We start from the raw sequence: 23,057 nt of genomic DNA, 5'->3' as shown, positions 1-23,057 counted from the left end.
ATCCTCTAGATTCAGTGTTTTCGATTCCTCTCCTTGAATTGATGCTCAGTGGAAAAGTAAAGTCAACAATGAAAATAATTTTTTTTTTTTTTAAATAAGAGTTTCACACATCTGCAAGGGTTGTGTGAATGTAGACCTAATATCAATTTGCACGTAGGCAAAAGAAATGTGCAAAGATATGGTCTGGACCTAGATTGAAAACATGTAAAGCTATCATAGCAGCGACCTGGATAGAGTAGGTGTAAAAATCAAAAAGGCAACCAAACACTGACTTGGTGCTAGCCACTGCGTCTGCCAGGTTCCAGAGAAGCCCCCAGTTGTGTCCCCTATATAGGGATCTGCAGTCAAAACAGGGCCCCCCCGAGTTGTGTTCATGGAGAAGCAGCTGGCTGGAGGAGCAAGTGTAAAGGCAAAAATGATAGTAACTAAAGAATCAGAACCATAAACATAGTTAAAGGGAACCGGTCACCCCCAAAATCGATGGGGAGGTAAGCTCACCGTCATCAGGGGCTTATCTACAACATTCTGGAATGCTGTAGATAAGCCCCCGATGTTCCAAAAGAGGAGGAAAAAGAGGTTAGATTATACTCACCCAGGGGCGGTCCCGCTGCTGTCCAGGTCCGATGGGTGTCTCGGGTCCGGTGCCTCCAATCTTCATTCCATGACGTCCTCTTCTGGTCTTCACGCCGCGGCTGTGGCGCAGGCATACTTTGTCTGCCCTGTTGTGGGCAGAGCAAAGTATTGCAGTGTGCAGGGCCTCTTTGACCTGTCCCAGCGCCTGCACACTGCAGTACTTTGCTCTGCCCTCAATAGGGCAGACAAAGTACACCTGCGCCGCAGCGTGAAGACCAGAAGAGGACGTCATGGAATGAAGATGGGAGGCCCCGGACCGGAAATTAGACACCCACTGGACCCGGACCGCAGCGGGACCGCCCCTGGGTGAGTATAATCTAACCTCTTTTAGGTAACATCAGGGGCTTATCTACAGCATTACAGAATGCTGTAGATAAGCCCCTGATGATGGTGGGCTTACCTCACCATCGATTTTGGGGGAGACAAGTTCCCTTTAAGAGAAGGTGCCAGGGTCAGATGCCAAAAGGTAGAGAAAAACAAAGTCTGACAGGGCTGGGTCAAGATCAAGGGAGATCACAGAGAAGTATGTAATCAGGGTCATAAGCAAGGTTAGCATCACTAAGGAAACAACTGAAATAGAACACCAGCGCTCAATGGGTAAACCCAGCACAATAACGGGCAACTTCAACAATACGGTGTGGGAGAAAATACAGAATATGCATGAAACAACACATCCAATAGTAATTTATCACAATGGTATGTTCCTGTAATCGTGTGCAACTAATGTAATTATCATAATACTTCAAATCTGAGCTCATAACTATAGCACATGGATTTTAAAGGAACTATATGCCCAATTGTATATTTTCCTAATTTCCAAATCATAAGTTTCTTTAGTCATCACATTGCATAATATTTTGAATAAAGCATATAATTTATCTTCTTATCAGATGCTATTGCCTAATGGCCTCCAGCATAGAAACACATACATGATTAGAAGAGAAACGGGAATGTTATGGTTCTTTTAAATACAGGGTGGGCCACGTATATGGCTACACCTAAATAAAATGGGAATGGTTGGTGATATCAACTTCCTGTTTGTGGCACATTAGTATATGTGAGGGGGAAAACTTTTGGGCAAAACAAAAATTTGTTTTGCCCATTCTGCAAATTCAGCGCACCTATCTGGCATCGGTCGAACATCCCTTCGGCAGATATTAGCAAAAATTGTAGAAAAAAGTGGGCACTCACCATCTGCTAATATTCAGGCTTTATTGTGCCACATGTAGAAATAGCAGGGAGAAACGCGATATAAAAAGACGACAATCGTTTCGCACTGCTGCGCTTCCTCGGGTCTTGATAAAGTTACGTTAAAACCAAGCACACAATTGTTTATCTCGTGAAATGAATAAGTTTGATGTGTCACACGACCCTCTTCCCAGTGGAAAAAATAAAAGTTGGATCTAAAATGGCCAACTTCAAAAAGGCAGTTATGGTCACCACCCATCTTGAAAAGTTTTCCCCCTCCCATATACTAATGTGCCACAAACAGGAAGTTGATATCGCCAATCATTCCCATTTTAAGTGAATCCATATACATGACCCACCCTGTAGAACAATCAGAGTGTTGATAGTCGATATAAGCAAGTCATTAACATTCTTACGTCTTTAAATGTTAAAATAATTGTGTAATTATCTGTTCAGGTATTCTGTCCATTACAAATGCACTAACACATTCAAATGTAAATGCCCTCTAATATATGCATTTTACATAAAAATGAAGTTATTTTTTTTTTTATAAAAAATACTAAATAACCCTTTCACTAACATTTCTAATTCTTCACAAATGACCTCTCTCAGCTTTCATTTAATTCATAACATTTAATTCATAACAGAACTAAACACTCACATGACCATGCCCTATACAGAAACTTTCCAAACAACTTAACATTCTGTTTTCCAGAAAACATCCAGCCCTCTTCTCATTCACTTGTGAGATCACATATAAGACCATGTGAGTAATGATCATGGTAGCAGAGGGTGCGACCAGGCCTGTGGAGGATGGGGGCCACTGACACCTATCTCAGCTGGATGTTTGTCCTCGAATGCATTCTTTTAAAATGTATGGTGGAGCAGCGAGCCACTGGCCAATTATAGTCCGTCTGTTGACATTCGTGTGTCCATCGCGGGCAGTGCATGACATCACTGCCATGTGTGTCCACCCTCCTTAAGAAAAAGAATGTGGATCGTCATACGTGCTTGGATATTTTTTTTTTCTAAAGTGTATTGAAAGCACAAGGACGAGTGACACAGGATGGACTGAAAACATCTCATCAACATTATTGACTGAGATGCAAGAGAGCAAATTACGAAAATTGGATAATTTTCACAGAGTGGTAGCAGAGCATGTCTCTAGTCGCCAGGCCCAAACTAAGACTTTCATAAAGCTGGAAAAGGATTCCATGGATTTCTGGGAAGCACATTGAAAGTTAATGAATTCTGCCACAATCAACGTCTAAGTATTGAAGCCATAGAACGTGCAGGTCCTGAGCCTTTAAACTTTCTTAAACAGATCCTGTAAGACTGGATGGAGAATGTAGAACTGAAAATCGGACCGCTGAAATCCAAGGTTGTATACAGGAAGGCAGAAGAAAGAACGATTGATACTGTCAAGGAGAGCCTCCAGAAATTGTAACCTTTCATTATTTGACATACATAACAAAATTGTCAATTTGGGCAAACAATTTTCTATTTAGCAAATAAAAGTTTAATGTTTTGTTGTCTAGAGTCAATAAACCTATCTAGTAGAAAAAAAAAGAAAAAAGAAAGGGGTCATTATTACAAGATGAGGGACATTTCAGGATGAGTAGTGGGAACGATGGGGGACATTATGAAAGAAAGGGGCCAGGATGGAGGTCATTATTACAGGATGGAGGACGAGACATTATGAAAGAAAGGGGCCATCGTTACAAGATTGGTGACATAATTACTGTATGGTGGGCAGATTGAGGAACAAACTAATGAATGGTAGCAAGTGGAGGACAATTACTGTAGGAGGCAAGTTAGGGAATATTTCTGCATAGGGCCAATTGAAGTATTACTGTATTGGGGCCAAAATAGGAGACACTATTATTCCACAATGGGGAACATTAATAATATTCTGCATTTTGGGCCATACAACCCTAGCTATTGATTTTTGGAGTCACAATTTGAGACATTTCAACTATATTGAGGTATAAAAGATGGACGCTATTACAGTACAGGGGCAGAAATGGTGTACTTTACTACTTTATTGTTGCCACTGGGTATTACTTTGTATATGAGCACAAAGATAGACATTACTACTGAATGGCGGCAAAAAAATTTTTTTTACCCTTCGCCACGACAGCACCCACTATGAGAGAGGGACCCACCCATAGGAACAGGAAACCTACAGAGATAAAAAAGGGCGGTCCCCCTCTCCTCCTCAGTTGGTTTCCTGTTCCTATCGGAAATCCTGGAACACCTACATGGAGGGAGGTGGTCGGAGCACCTCCATGTTACCTGACCCATGCACTCGCCTGTGTGGTATCCGTGGCAATAGCAGGAGCTGCGGTGTCAGCGGCAGCGTCGGGGGAGGCACTGCATGCATCCTCCCCCCTCGTCTGGGCACCATCCGGCAGGTTCCGGGCGACTGAAGTCCGGCCTATGGAGGAGGCAGGTGTGGAGGATCGTCCGCTCTCCAGCGGCGCTGCTGCGAGAATGTGCATAGGAGCAGCGGCGGCATCGCGCAGGTAAGTCCGCGCTGATTCACTGAACCGGAAGTGGATGGGTACACTTCCGGTTCGCGGCAGGCGGCGTTCTAATGGCCGCGCTTCTCAAATACAGGCCGGGGCACAGCGCTAACTGCTCACTATGCTGTCCTCGGCACATAACGAGCTTCCACCAGCGGTGGATGAGAGTATGAGCAGTGCTAAATCAGCAAAAAAGAGTGATCGCTCCAATGGCAGGAGCTGATACTCACAGGAGCAAGACAAGAAGTAGAGAATCAGATCTACTTATTCCCCACACAAAATCTCCACCTCCAAGACCGGTATGGCGTTGGCTTTCACTGGGTGTTTCATGATCCTCTACCTATAAGCTGATCCCTTCCTTCTCTGCTCTCCCTAGGCTAAAAAAGTCCAATAAAACTAAACACAAACAATGTGCTCTATGTTTGCAACCCTTGCCTGACACGTACCCCAAGAGGTTATGTCAGGACTGTATAAAGCAGACTTTGCAAGATGAGGAGGCTGTAACATCCACGAATATTAGAGCCATAATACGACAGGAGATCCAGTCTCTCGGGTCAAAATCCTTAGAGAAACATGGAACTAAGCGTCTCTCCCCTGCCTCTAGTACGGAGTCCGAAGAGGGCCTCATCCGTTCTTCCAATACTTCAGGATCATCTTCCAGCTCGTCTGAAGATGAAAGCGGAGCATGTTTTCCTGTAGAAAGCATAGATAACCTCGTAAGATCCGTCAGGAACACTATGGGGTGTCCAGACACGAGAGCTGTAAAGTCTGCACAGGATATCATGTTTTCAGGTCTGGGTCATAAAAAAAGGCGAGTTTTTCCAGTGGTCTCTGCCGTCAAGGACCTTGTAAAAAAAAGAGTGGGATAAACAAATGAAAGGGTTTCTCCCATCCTCTTCTAAGAGACGTTACCCCTTCAGTGACGAGGAACTAACAGTATGGTCCAAGGTTCCTAAAGTAGATGCAGCAGTGGCATCCACCTCCAAACCGTCATCTCTTCCTGTGGAAGATGCAGGGATCTTACTAGATCCTTTGGATCGTAAGACTGAAGCACTCCTGAAAAGATCCTGGGAGACTAACACAGGAGCCTTTAAGCCTGCCATATCGGGCACGTGCACTGCAAGGTCATTACTGGTATGGGTGGACCAGCTTGAACAGCAGATAAAAGGAAAAGTCGCAAGGGACAAAATCTTACAAGCAGTCCCTTTAATTAAAAGTGCTGCGGCATTTTTGGCTGACGCTTCAGCAGATTCTTTAAGATTGGCGGCAAGGTCTGCAGGACTTGTCAATGCGGCTCGTCGAGCCCTCTGGTTGAAGGGATGGAAGGGCGATACACAATCTTAGTCCAGATTATGTACAATCCCATGCCAGGGTGAGTTCCTGTTTGGAAAGGTTCTTGACGAACTCCTTAATAAAGCAGGAGAAAGAAGGAAGGGATTCCCTAAACAGTTTCTTCCTTCTTATAGGAGAGCGTTTAGGAGACGGCCGTTCAACAGAAGGAGGCCGTATGAACAGCAGAGAGACCGTTGGGATCCGAAGGAAGGAAAATCGAAAGGTGCCTTATTCAGTAACCCCGAGACCTCTAGACGTGGTAGATACCATCAGTAGTATTCCAGTAGGGGGAAGACTAAAATATTTCCATCAACAGTGGGAGCAAATATCTTCAAGCCAATGGATCCTTAACATAATCAAAAGGGGACTAAAATTAGAATTCTTCAAATTTCCATCAAATACTTTTGTAGTTACATCATTAAAAGCGCCGGAACAACGTAAAGCGCTTCAAATAGAAATTCTGAGCCTTTTGGCTAAGAATGTTCTTATAGAGGTACCAAAAAAATCAGGAGGGGAAAGGATTCTATTCTTCTTTGTTTCTGATTCAGAAACCAGATGGTACCTTCCGTACTATAATAAATCTAAAGATTAAACTCCTATCTCCGTGATCATACCTTTAAAATGGAATCGATAAGATCAACCATTAAACTTTTGTTCCCTAGGTGCTTTATGGCGGGTCTAGATTTGAAAGATGCATACTACCATCTTCCCATCTGTGCGGAACACCAACAATATCTCAGAGTAGCGGTACAACTACAGGGCCGAATCCGCCACTTCCAGTTCACAGCCATGCCATTCGGTCTCTCCATGGCACCTCGGATTTTCACAAAGGTTATGCTCGAGGTGATGGCTTATCTGCGTCATCAAGATACGTTAATTGTCCCTTATCTAGATGACTTCCTGATAATTGGTAACTCAGCTTCACAATGTAAAGAACGGCTGACTAATGCCATTTCATCATTACAGGATTTAGGTTGGATTGTGAACTTCAAAAAGTCCAGACTACAGCCAGAGACTCTCCAGTCCTTCCTAGGTCTAATCCTGGACTCTGTAAGTCAAAGATGTCTCTTGCCAGAAGACAAAAAATCAGTTATAATTTCTAAGGTGACTATGGCGAGGTCTAACCCTAGGATGTCACTCAGAGATGCTATGTCTGTCTTGGGTTCTCTGTCCTCTTGTATTCCTGCGGTTCAATGGGCCCAATACCATGCTAGAACCTTACAACATCAAGTTCTGCAGGTTCAGTCGTATTGCCATGATCATTTAAATACAAAGATGACCCTGTCTAAAGTCTCTCCTTTGGTGGCTAGATAGAACACATTTATCCAGGGGAGTCTCATGGTCAATAAAATCCTCAAAATTGGTCACTGACGCAGGTCCAGAGGGTTGGGGGGCCCATCTGAATCAAGATTTAGCTCAAGGCCGCTGGAATTCTAATGAAATTCAGCAGTCCTCTAATTGGAAAGAATTAAGGGCAGTTTATTATGCGTTGAATTTGTTTCTTCCCCAGCTCCGAGGATCCCATATCAGAGTCCTATCGGACAATACGACAGTTGTCGCGTATTTAAATCATCAAGGAGGAACGCGATCAGGAAGCCTAATGTGTTCAGCGGCAAACATCTTCAACTTGGCAGAAAACAATTTCTTATCACTAACAGCTCTCCACATCAGAGGAGTAGAAAATGTAAAAGCCGACTTCTTAAGTCGCCACACACTCCATCAAGGAGAGTGGACTCTCAGTCCTTGGATATTCAAGAACATAGTGGACATATGGGGCCTGCCGCAAATAGATTTATTTGCAACCAAAAACAACAGACAGGTACCGAGGTTTGCCTCCTTAAATCCAACAGACCATCCAGACATGATAGACTCACTCCAACATCCGTGGGAATACGATCTGGCTTATGCGTTCCCTCCAATGATGCCGATTCCTCTGGTCATCAAAAAGATAAGGGAAGAGAAAGCGAGGGTCATATTGATAGCACCATTTTGGCCAAAGAGGCCCTGGTTCTCATGTCTTCGAGCGATGTCAGTGTGCGATCCCTGGATTCTGCCAATGACCCCAGACCTACTATCTCAGGGTCCATTCTATCACCAGCAAGTCAAAAATCTTCGCCTAACGGCGTGGAACTTGAAAGGCAGATACTAACCCTAAGGGGTTTTTCTCAAGAACTTATTAACACGCTGCTGCTAAGTAGAAAAAGGTCTACAACCCTAATATACAGCAGAGTATGGAAAAAATTCCTTACCTTCTATACAAAGCCCTTCTCTAGTAAGGTTCCTATTAAAGCGATCCTAGAGTTCCTACAAAAGGGTCATGAGCTCGGTCTATCAGTCAATACCTTAAGAGTTCAGGTGTCTGCTTTAGGAGCCCTCTACAGTGCTAATATAGCAGGTGATAGATGGATAGCTAGGTTTATTAGAGCTTGTGAACGATCTACTCCGGTTCATGTCCCACGTTTACCACCTTGGGATTTGAATCTCGTTCTAGACGCCTTAACGGGTCCTCCATTTGAGCCTTTAGATACCATCCCTCTAAAAAATGTCACGTACAAGGTAGCTTTACTGATAGCCTTAACGTCAGCCAGACGAGTAGGAGACATTCAAGCCCTCTCCATAGACCCTCCATTCCTAATGACATACCAGGACAGAGTGGTTCTCAAACCAGATCCATCTTATCTCCCTAAAGTAGCGACAAAATATCATAGATCTCAGGAAATTTTCCTACCTTCCTTTTATGATAATCCACTAAATCCAGAGGAAGAGAAGCTACATATGTTGGACGTAAAAAGAGCAGTCCTAAGCTACATAGCGAGAACCCAGTCCTGCAGACAGAGTAGGGCTCTGTTTGTATCTTTTCAGGGTCACCGAAAAGGCCACGGTGTCACGAAAGCTACCTTGCCCCGTTGGATCAGAGAAGCTATCCATCTTGCATACTCATCAAAAGGCAAAGATCCTCCAGAGTGAAGGCACATCCAGCTCGGGCTGTGTCATCCTCATGGGCGGAGAATAAAGACATCTCCATCGAGCTTATATGTAAGGCCGCAACCTGGTCGTCGCCTTCAACTTTCTATAGACATTATAGACTTGATCTGTCTTCCACATCTGACTTGGCATTCGGGAGAGCCGTCCTTAGTACAGTAATCCCACCCAGGTGAAGGTTCTCTGAAAGTCTCTCATAGTGGGTGCTGTCGTGGCGAAGGGTAAAAAGCCAGATTACTTACCGGTAATGCCCTTTTAATGAGCCACGACAGCACCCTGTCACTTCCCACCCTAGTTAAATATATAAATTTTTATAAAAAATATTCCACGGGTGAATATAAATTAAATGATTTATGCAATAATGAGCATATATACTAATTTGGACAATGGCGGTTCCTCTTGTACTCTGAAAAACAACTGAGGAGGAGAGAGGGACCGCCCTTTTTATCTCTGTAGGTTTCCTGTTCCTATGGGCGGGTCCCTCTCTCATAGTGGGTGCTGTCGTGGCTCATTAAAAGGGCATTACCGGTAAGTAATCCGGCTTTTTTTTTTAGTATTGCACGGGGCCACAAAAGTAGACATATGAACTAATACTGATTGGGGGCCACAAATTGAGATATTTCTACTGTGATGGGGCAAGCAGGGAGACATCAGTACTGTACTATATTTCATTTTTGCAGATACAGTAACTACGGGGGGAACAATAGGGAGATACTGTTACTGTGCCGACCACTAGGGCAGTATTATTGCACTTTATGTCATTATCGCATGCAGTATAAAAGTGGGGGGAAACGTGTGCAGGGTGCAGTAGAAGTGATCAATCACAGGTCTGTGTATTCTTATATGCTATAATGACATTTCCTTATACCTTCACATTGGGAGATATATTAGAGTTAACAAATGCGAATTTAAACATGTTTATTTGGTTTTCAATATTGTGTGAAATACTTCTGGAATTGTAACCTTTATTGCCATTGTAGTTTTAGAAATTAATGTAAAAAAAAAACAAAAAAAAACAAGAAGTGTTGTGTAGCATGCTTATTTTTTGAACCCACATACCTTGTTAACAAAATCAACACACACATCTCAACAATAGTAATGCTGCTGTCGTCCAGAGAATAGTCACAGATTGACAGACAAGTGACACATCAGTCAGTAGTCCAGGACTACAAATCAAAGATGACTAAATGTTAGATATTGGTGGAGTGATTTCCGGGACTCCAGTCCGGCGTCCATATCAGCTGTACTTGGCAGCTAGACAGGAGGCCCACAAAGCTCTTACCTTCCATCTGTGCTTGGTATATGTTCATGGATATCTTGGATACTTATAGATGAGCAGTGTGTGTCACTGGTATTTGATGATTAATGTGTCACCTCAGATGACCCTACATCTGCCACCATTCAGGGTAGTTGGCTTCACAAGGTGACAAGACTGAATTGGGCAATAAGATTATAGAGCCCGTCTCATTTTATAGAGGGTGCACTTTACTTGTGTAAAGTACGTACAATCTAAAACTTTCAGTAAAAAAATGGCTATAACGGATAAACTTCAAAATGATAGATAACAAGTGATTAAATGATCACAATATTGTCAGACTTGATCTAATTTAATCATTATTGTCATGGACAATAGGCAAATCACTATTTGAAACTCGTACCTTTAGTTACACCAAGTGCCGGCCACTCAGGGTATGTGCACATATTGCGGATTTTGCTGCAGATCCGCTGCGGATTAGCCGCTGCAGATTCGCAGCAGTATTCCATGAGTTTACAGTACCATGTAAACCTATGGAAAACAAAATCCGCAGTGCACATGCTGCGGAAAAAAACAGCACGGAAACGTAGCGTTATTTATTCAGCAGCATGTCAATTCTTTGTGTGGATTCCGCAGCGGTTTACACCTGCTCCATAATAGGAATCCGCAGGTGTAAAACAGCAGGTGGAATCCGCACAAAAACCACGGTACATTAGTAGTTAATCCACAGGTAAAGCGCAGTGCTTTTTACCTGCGGATTTCTCAAAACTGGTGCGGAAAAATCCGCAGAGGTTCCAAGTACGTGTGCACATACCCTCGGTGTCTCCCTTCTGTATACCCTGCTGTCCATTTCCTATTGTGAAGTGTAATTCGTCTCCATCAGACGTACACGGAAATGAACTACAGGAAATGAGGGTGGGGCTTTGTCTCTGTACAGGAAGTGGGGGCGGGTCTTTATTTCTACAGGAAGTAGGGATGGGTCTATTTGCAGTTCTCCGTGGTGGCTCTTTTGCAGCAATTTGATGAAGACCTGCTTCTCGCAGTCTCCTCTTGACAGTTGATTTTGAGATGCTACCAGTACTGGATGTATCATTTATAAGGGCTGTTATCTGAGGAGCTGTCAATTTACGATTTTTGAGGCTGGTAACTTTGATGAGCTTATCCTCTGCAGCAGAGGTAACTCTTGGTCTTCCTTTCCTGGGTCGGTCCTCATAAGATCCAGTTTCTTCACAGCGATTGATGGTTTTCATGACTGCACTTGGGGATACTGTCAACGTTCTAGCAATGTTCCGGATTGACTGACCTTCCAATCTTAAAGTAATGATGGATTGACGTTTCTCTCTACTTAGTTGAGTGGTTCTTGCCATTTTCTGCCTTAAGACAGTTGTGGAATAAGGCTCAGCACAAGATGTTTCTGTGTATCAACAATGCCTCTGAAAAACACACCTAATGGTCACAAACACTTTCTGCAAGCCAGTGATTTCACAAATAACTATTGACAAATCATACCTGTTCATTGGAAGCCATTCCAGATAACCTGATGAAGCTGCTTGCGAGAGCTTGCGAGAATGCCAAGGGGTTGTAAAACTGTCATCAGAATAAAAGGGGATACTTTGAGACATCTAAGAGTTAACACACATTCTGGTTTGTTTCTCATGTGTTTAATTACTCTTCGTTTCCATATGTTCTTTCGTTTTTTTTCCTTTTCCTTCAGTCTGAATCTACAATGTGCACATTACAATAAGAACAAGAAAAGCAAAATGAATGAACAGGTGTGTCCAAAGGTTTGACCAATGCTATAGGTATACTCCATTATATTTTACTATTTGAATACTATATGTATACACAATTATATTGCACTAACATTCTATACTAGAAGCATACCACATGAAAAAAAAGTGGTGGAAAACTGAATCATTGTCGAGAACCGGAAAACAGAGTATCCAAGTATTGGACACGACTGAATGGATATAAAATTGAATACTACATTACAAGTGAACATGAATGACAACAATGGTGCTCCTGACTAGCCTCTTATCCCAGCTGCAGGTAATCCGACCAATCCACTTGTTGCTAAAATTGAAATAAAATATGAAATTGTGAGCCTCCCAAGAGCAGGTTCACAATTTCATACATTATATTACGGTATACTACAGTTGTATATCACATGATGCAACGTTTTTTCAGTTTTCGCTCTCCTCCTTCACAGAGCCATAACTTTTTTATTTTTCTGTAAATATGGCCATGTGAGAGCTTATTTTTTGCGGAACGAGTTGTACTTTTAAACAACACCATTGGTTTTACCATGTCGTGTACTAGAAAACGGGAAAAGAATTCCAAGTGCGGTGAAATTGCAAAAAAAAAAAAAAAATGCAATCCCACACTTGTTTTTTGTTTGGCTTTTTTGCTAGGTTCACTAAATGCTAAAACTGACACCTGCCAGTATGATTCTCCAGGTCATTATGTGCTCATAGACACCAAACAGGTCTAGGTTCTTTTTTTTATCTAAGTGGTGAAAAGAATTCCAAACTTTGCTTTAAAAAAAATAAATAAAAAATTGCGCAATTTTCCGAGACCCGTAGGATCTCCATTTTTCATGATCTCCGGTTGGGTGAGGGCTTATTTTTTGCCTGCACTTTTTTTTGCAATTTCACCGCACTTGGAAATTTTGTTACCGTTTTCTAGTACACAACATGGTAAAATCAATGGTGTCGTTCAAAAGTACAATTTGTCTCGCAAATAATAGGCCCTCATATGGCCATTGAAAAACAAATAAGTTATGGCTTTGGGAAGGTGGGGAGCAAAAAACAAAAGCCGGAAAAAGCTCTGGTCATTAAGGGGTTAATGATACCATTTTGGTGCAGATAAGTTCTTTTGATCGCCCATTATTGCATTTTAATGCAATGTCGCGACGAAAAAAAAAACCACGTAATTCTGGCAGTTTGACTTTCTCGCTACGCCGTTTAGCGATCACGTTAATCCTTTTTTTTTTTTATTGATAGATCGGGCAATTCGGAATGAGGCGATAACAAATATGTGTAGGTTTGATTTTTTTTTTTATTGTTTTCTTTTTTTTAATGGGGCGAAAGGGGGGGGGGTGATTTAAACTTTTTCTTTTTTCATATTTTTAAAAACATTTTTTTTGCCATGCTTCAATAGCCATAGGAGGCTAGAAGCTGCCATAACTTGATTGGCTCTTTTACATAGAGGCGATGCTCAGATCGTCTCTATGTAGCAAAATTACTGCATTAGGAACAGTTAGGCTGGGTTCCCATTGCGTTATGGGACCGCGTTAAACGGACAGCGTTGCACGGCGAAATTAACGCCGTGCAACGCGGCCGTTAACGCGCCCATTCACGCTAATGGGAACGCGCTTCACTAGCGCGTGCCATGTTCGGCACGCGCTAGCGACGCGCCGGTGATTCCTGGCGCGCCGCGGACGCTGCTTGCAGCGTCCGAGGCGCGCCCGCGGTCCGTTCCCCGCTCTCGCAGATCGGGGATCTGCGAGAGCGGGGACGTTACCGCGACCCCGACCGCAGCCCCATAAAAAAAATTGCGTTAGCGCAATCCGCTAGCGCTAAACGGATTGCACTAACGCAATGTGACCCTAGCCTTAGGAACAGTCAAACTCTGCTGCAAAATGTGAGGTTGTAGAAAGAAGACAGTTTTATGTCAGAGGTCATATTCAGTAGGAAAGACTGAACACACCAATGCACAAGGTAGTTATACTGCATCAGCAAGGTCTCTCCCAGGCAAAAGCAGACGGGTTTTAATATGTGCAGTTCATGCTCTTTTGAAGAAGCACCAAACACAGGCAATTCTGAAAACCACAGATGCAGTGGTTGGCCCAGGAAACAGTGTGGCCTATAAGGCTATGTGCACACGTTGCGGATTCTCTACGTTTCCGCAGCGTTTTTTGCAGTGCAGTTACGCTGCAGATCCGCAAGTGATTTACAGTACAATGTAAATCAATGAGAAAAAAAAAAATGCTGTGCACACTTTGCGGAAAATCCGCTGCGGTTTAAAAGAAGTAGCATGTCACTTCTTTTTTGCAGTGTTTTTGTACCCATTCCATTATAGAAAACCGCAGGGGTAAAAACCGCAGCAAATCCGCAAGAAAATAACAGCAAAAACGCACAAAAAAACGCTGCAGAACCGCACAGAAAACCGCAGGTGCGTTTTCTGCCAGGAGAGATAGAATCCACACCAGAAATTCCTAAGCCTAATCCGCAACGTGTGCACATAGCCTAAAAGACACATCATGCTTACTTCTCTAAGAAATAAGAATATTGCCCATATATCAATTTCTTCAAAATCATGACCCTCGTACCATCTGTTCACACACCCTCCATGCACTTAATAACCCTATGTCGTCTGTACTTGTACACACTGGCTGGTGACCGGTTCATGTAGCATTTTGTGAATATTGTGAATACCCTATTTAGCATATTATGGCTCGACTATAAAATACAAACACTTTTTACCATTCACCTTTCGTGTCTCCCCTACTTCCTCATAGATTGTAAGCTGGCGAGCAGCAGGCCCCTCACTCCTTTTGGTATCTATTGAGTTATATGTTATTCTGTAATGTCTATTTTGTCTGTACGAGTCCTCTCTAAAATGTAAAGTGCTGCGGAATATGTTGGCGCTATAAAAAGAAATATAATAATTATTACTACGGTATGTCCAGTAGTGCCACCAGCTCAAGGGTTTGCATGAGCAATATCAAACGAAGATCTGTGCTTAGTTCTCCAAGATGTTTGGGACAACTTTGTTGCTAAGTTCCTCCAAAAATTGTGGAAATGTCTCTAGAATTGATGCTGTTTTGAAGCAAAGGCTAGTCACTCCAAATAATGGTTTGACTACGCTCGCTCACTTGTTCATTCACTTTGCCACACATGCTCTGTTCCATAAATCTATATAATCATCTAAGGGTCACTTCCGTCTGTTTGTCACGAAAATCCAGAGGCCCAGCCGGCCGCGACCAATCAGTGACGGGCACAGTCCGGCCACGAATTCCACTTCCCTACTCCCCTCCAGTCAATGCCCCCATAGCGGTTTAGCAGTCCGTTAAACAGATTGCGTTACACCGCGGCATAACGCAGTCCCTTAACGCTATTAAGCCTGTGTGACCAACTTTTTTACTATTGATGCTGCCTATGCAGCATTTATAGTAAAAAGATCTAATGTTAAAAAAAAAAAAAAAAATCATCATTATATTCTCACCTTCCGGTGCCTTTCCCGCTCCTCGCAACGCTCTGGTCCCAAGATTCCATTGCGGCAATGACATAGCGGTCTCGCGAGACCGCTACATCATCACTTGTTATTGCCGCAATGCATTACTGGAACGGCGCATCGCGACGAGTATTGCTAAAGCTATACACTACTATACATATTCTAGAATACCTGATGCGTTAGAATGGGGCCACCATCTAGTGGTTATATAACCCCTGACTCCCCCTGTATACCCACCAAAAACACTTTCACTGCATATACTCGAGCATAAGCAGAGGTCCCTAATTTTGCCACTAAAAATTGGGAAAACTTATTGACTCAAGTATAAGCCTAGGGTGGGAAACGCAGCAGCTACTGGTAAATTTCAAAACTAAAAAGATACAAATAAAAGTAAAATTAATTGAGACATCAGCAGGTTAAATGTTTTTGAATATCCATATTGATTCAGGAGCCCCATATAATGCTCCATACAGTTCATGATGGGCCCCATAAGATGCTCCATACAAAAATATGCCCCATATAAATGCCGCACAAAAGTTAATAATGGCCCCATAAGATGCTCCATAGAATATGCCCCATATGCTGCTGCGATTTAAAAAAAAAACAAAAAAAAAAACAAAACCCCAAAACACTCACCTCTCGTCGCTGGGGGCCAGGTGCCGATGTTCTGAGCAGGCGGGACACAGGCGCGCTATGGGGGCCAGGTGCCGCCGCTGGCTCAGGCCCCTGGCACTTGCGATATTCACCTGTCCCCGTTCCACAGCCGCACGACGCTGTGTCTTCCGTCTCTCTGCAGTGACTGTTTAGGCAGAGGGCGCGCACTAAGCACGCCATCGCACCCACTGATCCTGAACATCACAGCCAGAGGACGCGGAAGACACAGCGCGGCGGTGGAACGGGGACAGGTGAATATCGCAGGGCTCACCCTTCCCCGTGATCCTCACCCTCCTGGCACGGTCTCTGCACTTCCCTGCTTCTCAGTTGTCCAGAGACGGCAGCTCCTTCCAGTGCTGAGTGGTCACATGGTACCGCTCATTAAAGTAATGAATATGCGCTCCACACCTATGGGAGTGGAGTCGTGTGCATATTCATTACTTTAATGAGCGGTACCACATGACCACTGAACACAGGAAGAGCTGCCGGAAACCATCAGAGATGAAGGGAAGTGCAGAGACCGTGCCAGGAGGGGGTATGTTGTGACAGCCGCCGACTCCTGCAGCTCCCCGCCGAGCCCCTGGGACAATGACTCGAGTATAAGCAGAAAGGGGCACTTTCAGCCTAAAAAATTGGGCTTATACTTGAGTATATACGGTAAGATCACCCACGCTGTATGTTAATCCTGTCCGTGCAGTCCGATAGCGTCCTTTCTGCGCCATCACTCCTCCTGGCTACTGATTGCCATCCTCCTGATTTGATTGAAGTGGATGATGATGCAGGAGGCATCCTCCACAGAGCCGGGTGAAATCTCGCACCTGTGCAGAGAAATCATCGGCTCGTGCCTGGCACTATGCTCTGCACTACTACCTGGGGACAGAGCCAAAAACGCAAGGTCACATGCGCCAGCATACATCTTTCCATAACTATTTTGTATACCGGCGTACATACACTTATCTTTTCGCCTTTGCCCACAGTAGGGCAGAGCATAGTGAGCAAGCGCAAGATTTTTGCTGCCTATGAGGATGATGCAGGAGGCGTCATCCACGTCAACTAAAGCAGGAAGATGGCGATCAGAAGCCGGGAGGAGGGATAGAGAGCACAGAAAGGACCGACAGGATTATCATACAAAGTGGGGGAAATCCAAAAGGTTTTTTGGGGGGTAAACAGGGGCAGTCAGAGGGTTATATAAGCACTTATGAAATGCAGCATTGGTGCTGAATAATGTCATACTTTTAGTTGACACATGACAAAACTGGCGACAGGTTCCCTTTAATCACTGATAACGCAGACAATTTTCATTTTAGTACCCTTATTCTAAGAACCATAGCTTGTTTTTTTCTTTTATTGATGTATGTGGCCGTATGAATCGCACAGATTGGAACGCAATGCCGGACTAGCCGGCGGCTCTCCTGACCCGAGTGCGACAGCTGCATAGAAACACACGAGACGGACACGCTGAGATCGGGAGAGCCGCCAGCCAATCCTACACTGCTTTCCAGTCTCCATCCGATTTATATGGCCAGCGGACTGCGCTCTTAAGCTGAAATACAATATATATATATATATATATATACATATATATATATATATATATATATATATATATATATATATATATATATATATATATATATATATATAGATAGATAGAGAGAGATATACTTGTTACATTTTTATTTTTCTGTTGAAGTGGTGCGACGGCTTTTTTAAAAATATTTATTGCAAGGCAAGCTTTTATTGATACAATTTGTTATTTTTTTATATTTTATTTATTACCTTCATTTTATTACATATATATCTTTAATATATTGAACCAATTACCGTATATACTCGAGTATAAGCCGACCCGAGTATAAGCCGACCCCCCCTAATTTTGCCACAAAAAACTGGGAAAACTTATTGACTCGAGTATAAGCCTAGGGTGGAAAATGCAGCAGCTACCGGTGAATTTCAAAAATAAAAATAGATACCAATAAAAGTAAAATCAATTGAGACATCAGTAGGTTGTGTTTTTGAATATCCATATTGAATCAGGAGCCCCATATAATGCTCCATACAGTTCATTATTGCCCCATAGATGCTCCATATAAAGCTGTGCCCCATATACAATGCTCTGCACCGTTCATTATTGCCCCATAGCTGTGCCATATAGTGCTCTGCACCGTTCATTATTGCCCCATAGCTGCCATATAGTGCCCTGCACCGTTCATTATTGCCCCATAGCTGTGCCATATAGTGCTCTGCACCGTTCATTATTGCCCCATAGCTGTGCCATATAGTACTCTGCACCGTTCATTATTGCCCCATAGCTGTGCCATATAGTGCTCTTGCACCGTTCATTTTTGTCCCATAGCTGTGCCATATAGTGCTCTGCACCGTTCATTATTGCCCCATAGCTGTGCCATATAGTGCTCTGCACCGTTCATTATTGCCCCATAGCTGTGCCATATAGTGCTCTGCACCGTTCATTATTGCCCCATAGCTGTGCCCCATATAGTGCTCTGCACCGTTCATTATTGTCCAATAGCTGTGCCCCATATAGTGCTCTGCACCGTTCATTATTGTCCCATAGCTGTGCCATATAGTGCTCTGCACCGTTCATTATTGCCCCATATAGCGCTCTGCACCGTTCATTATTGCCCGATACATCCGTATAAAGCTGTGCCATTGCTGCTGCTGCTGCAATAAAAAAAAAAAAGCCATACTCACCTCTCTTGCTTGCAGCTCTTCAGCGTCTGGTCCCGGCGTCTCTCCGCTCTGACTGATCAGGCAGAGGGCGCCACGCACACTATATGCGTCATCGCGCCCTCTGACCTGCACAGTCAGAGCGGAGAGACGCCGGGAAGATGGAGCGACGCCAGGAAGATGGAGCGACGCCGGGAAGATGGAGCGACGCCCGGCGTGTGGAACGGGGATAGGTGAATATGACATACTTACCTGCTCCCGGCGTCCCGCTCCTTCTCCCGCACAGCTGGTCTTCGATGCCGCAGCCTCTTCCTCTATCAGCGGTCACCGGCACCGCTCATTAGAGAAATGAATAGGCGGCTCCACCCCTATGGGAGGTGGAGCCGCCTATTCATTTTTCTAATGAGCGGTCCCACGTGACCGCTGAAGAGGGGAAGAGCTGCAGCACCCGAAGACCGTGGGACGGCAGGGGGAATCGCCGGGACTAGGTAAGTATGCCTCAGCGCCCTCACCCGCCGCCCACCGACCCTGCCACCCACCTTGACTCGAGTATAAGCCGAGAGGGGCACTTTCAGCCCAAAAATTTGGGCTGAAAATCTCGGCTTATACTCAAGTATATACGGTAATTATATTATATTTATACATTATATTTTATTAATTATTGATACAAGTTTTTATTAAAGGGAACCTGTCACCCCGTTTTTTGAGATTGAGATATAAATACTGTTAAATAGGGCCTGCGCTGTGTGTTACTATAGCGTATGTAGTGTACCCCGATTCCCCACCTATGCTGAGAAATAACTTACCAAAGTCGCCGTTTTCGCCTGTCAATCAGGCTGGTCAGGTCGGGAGGGCGTGTTCACAGCGCTGGTTCTTCCTCAGCTTTACGTTGGTGGCGTAGTGGTGTCCGCATGTTGAGGTGACTAATCCACTGTGGGCACGTGAACAAGCAGCGCGCGATCTGCGCTGTCCTCCCTTTCGTCGGTGGGGGCGGCCATCTTCCTGGGGCCGCGCATGCGCAGATCGAGTGCTCTGCTGCACGGGGCTTCAGGAAAATGGCCGCGGGATGCCGCGCGTGTGCATTAGATATCGCGGCGGCCATTTTCCCAAAGCCGAGTTTGCATCTCGGCTTTGGGAAAATGGCCGCCGCGATCTCTAATGCGCACGCGCGGCATCCCGCGGCCATTTTCCTGAAGCCCGGTGCAGCAGAGCACTCGATCTGCGCACGCGCGGCCCCAGGAAGATGGCCACCCCCACCGACGAAAGGGATGACAGCGCAGATCGCGCGCTGCTTGTTCACGTGCCCACAGTGGATTAGTCACCTCAACATGCGGACACCACTACGCCACCAACGTAAAGCTGAGGAAGAACCAGCGCTGTGAACACGCCCTCCCGACCTGACCAGCCTGATTGACAGGCAAAAACGGCAACTTTGGTAAGTTATTTCTCAGCATAGGTGGGGAATCGGGGTACACTACATACACTATAGTAACGCACAGCGCAGGCCCTATTTAACAGTATTTATATCTCAATCTCAAAAAACAGGGTGACAGGCTCCCTTTAAATTATACTGACATGTTCTTTATTTTTTTATAACAAGTGTTATATCTTATTTATTGGTACCATATTTCAGTTATATATTAATTTGATACCATGTTTATTAATTTAAATATTTAATATATTATAACATGTGTTATATATATATATATATTAGCACCATATTTTGTGATTTTTAGATTTGATACCATATTTATTAATTATATTTAACATATTATTGCATATATTTGATACTTATATTTAATTATATTTGATACACTTTATACGGTAATTATATTTGTACATGGTTGTACATGGCTACCATTTTTACTATACTTTATTGATACCATTTTTTTATGTATTTTACTATTTATTGATAACACTTTGGGATAGAAACAAAGTTTTGATCGCTTATTACATTTTTTTTTTTTTTGCAGCGTCAGATAAACAGCAACGCAATTCTGACGTTTCATAAATTTATTACCCGTATATGGTATTTACCGATCTGGTTTCTTCGTAAGTTTTGATGATTGAACTTTTACAGACGCAGCGATAACAAATATGTATTATTATTATTGTTTTACTATCATTTTCAATGGTTAAATGGGGTTTGGGTCGACTATAAAATTATTAACGTGTAAGATTTTTGCACAGTACAGCCCGCTATATTATACTACAGTTGTATATAATCTATGTTTAATCCATTATGTTATGCTACATCTATAGGAAATACTGCACTGGATTACACAGCTTTATAGTTATATATATATATATATATATATATATATATATATATATATATATATATATATATATATTTTACAGCTATACCATAGATATAATACATTAATTATATCCCCCATATGTAATATATGCAGATCTGTTCCCTCCATGTTAGCACACACATACAGACGAACACAGGCCACAGTGTGTGCGCAGTGTAATGGCGGCCGGGCCTGTGTGACGTATGAGGCCGCGGGGACCGGCCCGGCCGCCATTACACCGCGGCCTGCAGCTCGTATATGTGTGTGATGGGAGGAGGTGACAGGGCCGCCGTCCTCAGCTCTCATCCTCGCCATTACCTTCTCCCGCCGTCAGCTCAGCTCTTCTCCTCAGCTGTGAGGCGTCGGGCTCGGTGTTTTGGCGGTAAAGTAGGCGGACACAGGTTTCTGTGGTAATAATTGTCTGCAACATGAAGCCTCCTCCCACCGTGTGTCCTAAACAGTGGACAACACGGACACACGTGGAGGAAAATTCAAGGAAACCACGGGAATCACATCTCCATATGCGAATTTTAGTCAAAACTATAAAGTAGTTTATGATTATTCATTACATGAGGAGACAAAAATGGAGATGAAAGTGATGGCTATGCAAATTAGGTGTGAGGAGAGAGGAAATGGGGGCTTCGGGCAGGAAAGTGTTAAAAAGAACAAACAAAAAAAATCCCTAATTAATTGGTCACACTAAACTGACCATAATTAAGGCTATGGCCATGTTCACACAGTGCGTTTTTTACCGCGGAACCGCGGCGGTTTTGCCGCTGCGGTTCCGCAGCTGTTTTCCATGCAGGGTACAGTACACTGTACCCTATGGAAAACAGGACACACTGTGCACATGGTCCGGAAATTGTAAAAAAAAAGACGCGCTGAATAGCTCCCGGAAAAAAGAAGGAGCATGTCAATTCTTTTTCCGGAGCCGCAGCGGTTCTGCACCCATAGACCTCCATTGTGAGGTCCAAACCGCAGTAAAACCCGCAGATCAAAAATATATCTGCGGGTTTTACTGCGGTTTGATGTGCAGAACCGCTGCAGCAGGAAGTGCGGGGAGCGGGCGGAAGTGCGTGGGCGGAGTGTGGCTGCCCCCCCCGTGTTCCGATCCCGCCCCCCCGTGCTCCGATGCCCCCCCCCAGTGCTCCGATGCCCCCCCCCAGTGCTCTGATGCCCCCCCCGTGCCCTAATCTCCCCCCCTTATACTCACCCGGCGTCCCGGTGTCCGTCCGGCCGTCTTCTCCCTGGGCGCCGCCATCTTGCAAAATGGCGGGCGCATGCGCAGTGCGCCCGCCGAATCTGCCGGCCGGCAGATTCGTTCCAAAGTGCATTTTGATCACTGAGATATAACCTATCTCAGTGATCAAAATAAAAAAATAGTAAATGACACCCCCCCCCCCTTTGTCACCCCCATAGGTAGGGACAATAAAAAAAATAAAGAATTTTTTTTTTTTTTTTTTCACTAAGGTTAGAATAGGGGTAGGGGTAGGGTTAGGGGTAGGGTTAGGGGTAGGGTTAGGGGTAGGGTTAGGGTTAGGGGTAGGGTTAGGGGCAGGGTTAGGGGTAGGGGTAGGGTTAGGGGTAGGGTTAGGGGTAGGGTTAGGGTTAGGGGTAGGGTTAGGGGTAGGGTTAGGGTATTTTCAGCCATTTTAACCCTAAAAAAATTCCTAGAAAACACACAGACTCTGGCTAGAAAACTGCATCAAAAAAACGCATCAAAAAACGCATCAAAAACGGACCAAAAAAGGACCAAAAAAAGGACCTGCGTTTTCTGCCAAGAGCTGCAGTTTTTTAAAAAACAGTCAGGAAAAAAAAAGGATGGAAATCCTGAACGTGTGAACATACCCTAAGTGCACACATAAGCAAAGAGGTGCAGAATTTTCTGCACAAAATCTGCAGCTGCGGTTTTTATGCGGGTTTTGTGCGGTTTTTATGTGGAATTTCTGCGGTTTTTGCCGCTGCCGATTTTTAACATGGAGGGGTGCAGAAACGCTTCAGATCCGCACAAAAGAAGTGACATGCACTTCTTTGAAATCCGCAGCAATTCCGCACTGATTTATCCGCACAGCTATGTTTTTGCCATTTAATAACATTATACTGTACATCACAGTGTGGATCTGCAGCGTTTCTGCGTGGAAAAATCTGCTGCGGATCCGCATCGTGTGCACATAGCCTAAGTCATCGTCCCACGTCGCTGAGATTGAAGCGTCTATCGCCAATGCAACTTGTATACGCTTGGCACGATTTTTAACATCTTCATGC

The 23,057-nt window shown here is 44.0% G+C and overlaps 1 long non-coding RNA gene across 1 annotated transcript; it reads right to left on the bottom strand.

Annotated features, from left to right (window-relative positions):
• Window positions 1-9,561: 9,561 nt before the first annotated feature.
• On the bottom strand, window positions 9,562-21,235 carry LOC138643108 (uncharacterized). The gene is made up of 3 exons (XR_011314131.1): window positions 21,111-21,235; window positions 11,425-11,636; window positions 9,562-11,348 (listed from the first exon to the last, which is right to left on the bottom strand). It is a non-coding gene; the product is annotated as an uncharacterized lncRNA (long non-coding RNA).
• Window positions 21,236-23,057: the final 1,822 nt, after the last annotated feature.

This window comes from Ranitomeya imitator, chromosome 6 (assembly GCF_032444005.1).
Source record: "Ranitomeya imitator isolate aRanImi1 chromosome 6, aRanImi1.pri, whole genome shotgun sequence".
Classification (NCBI taxonomy): domain Eukaryota; kingdom Metazoa; phylum Chordata; class Amphibia; order Anura; family Dendrobatidae; genus Ranitomeya; species Ranitomeya imitator.
The sequence above is the reverse complement of the archived record's forward strand: the minus strand, read 5'-3'. Positions and strand labels throughout refer to the sequence as shown.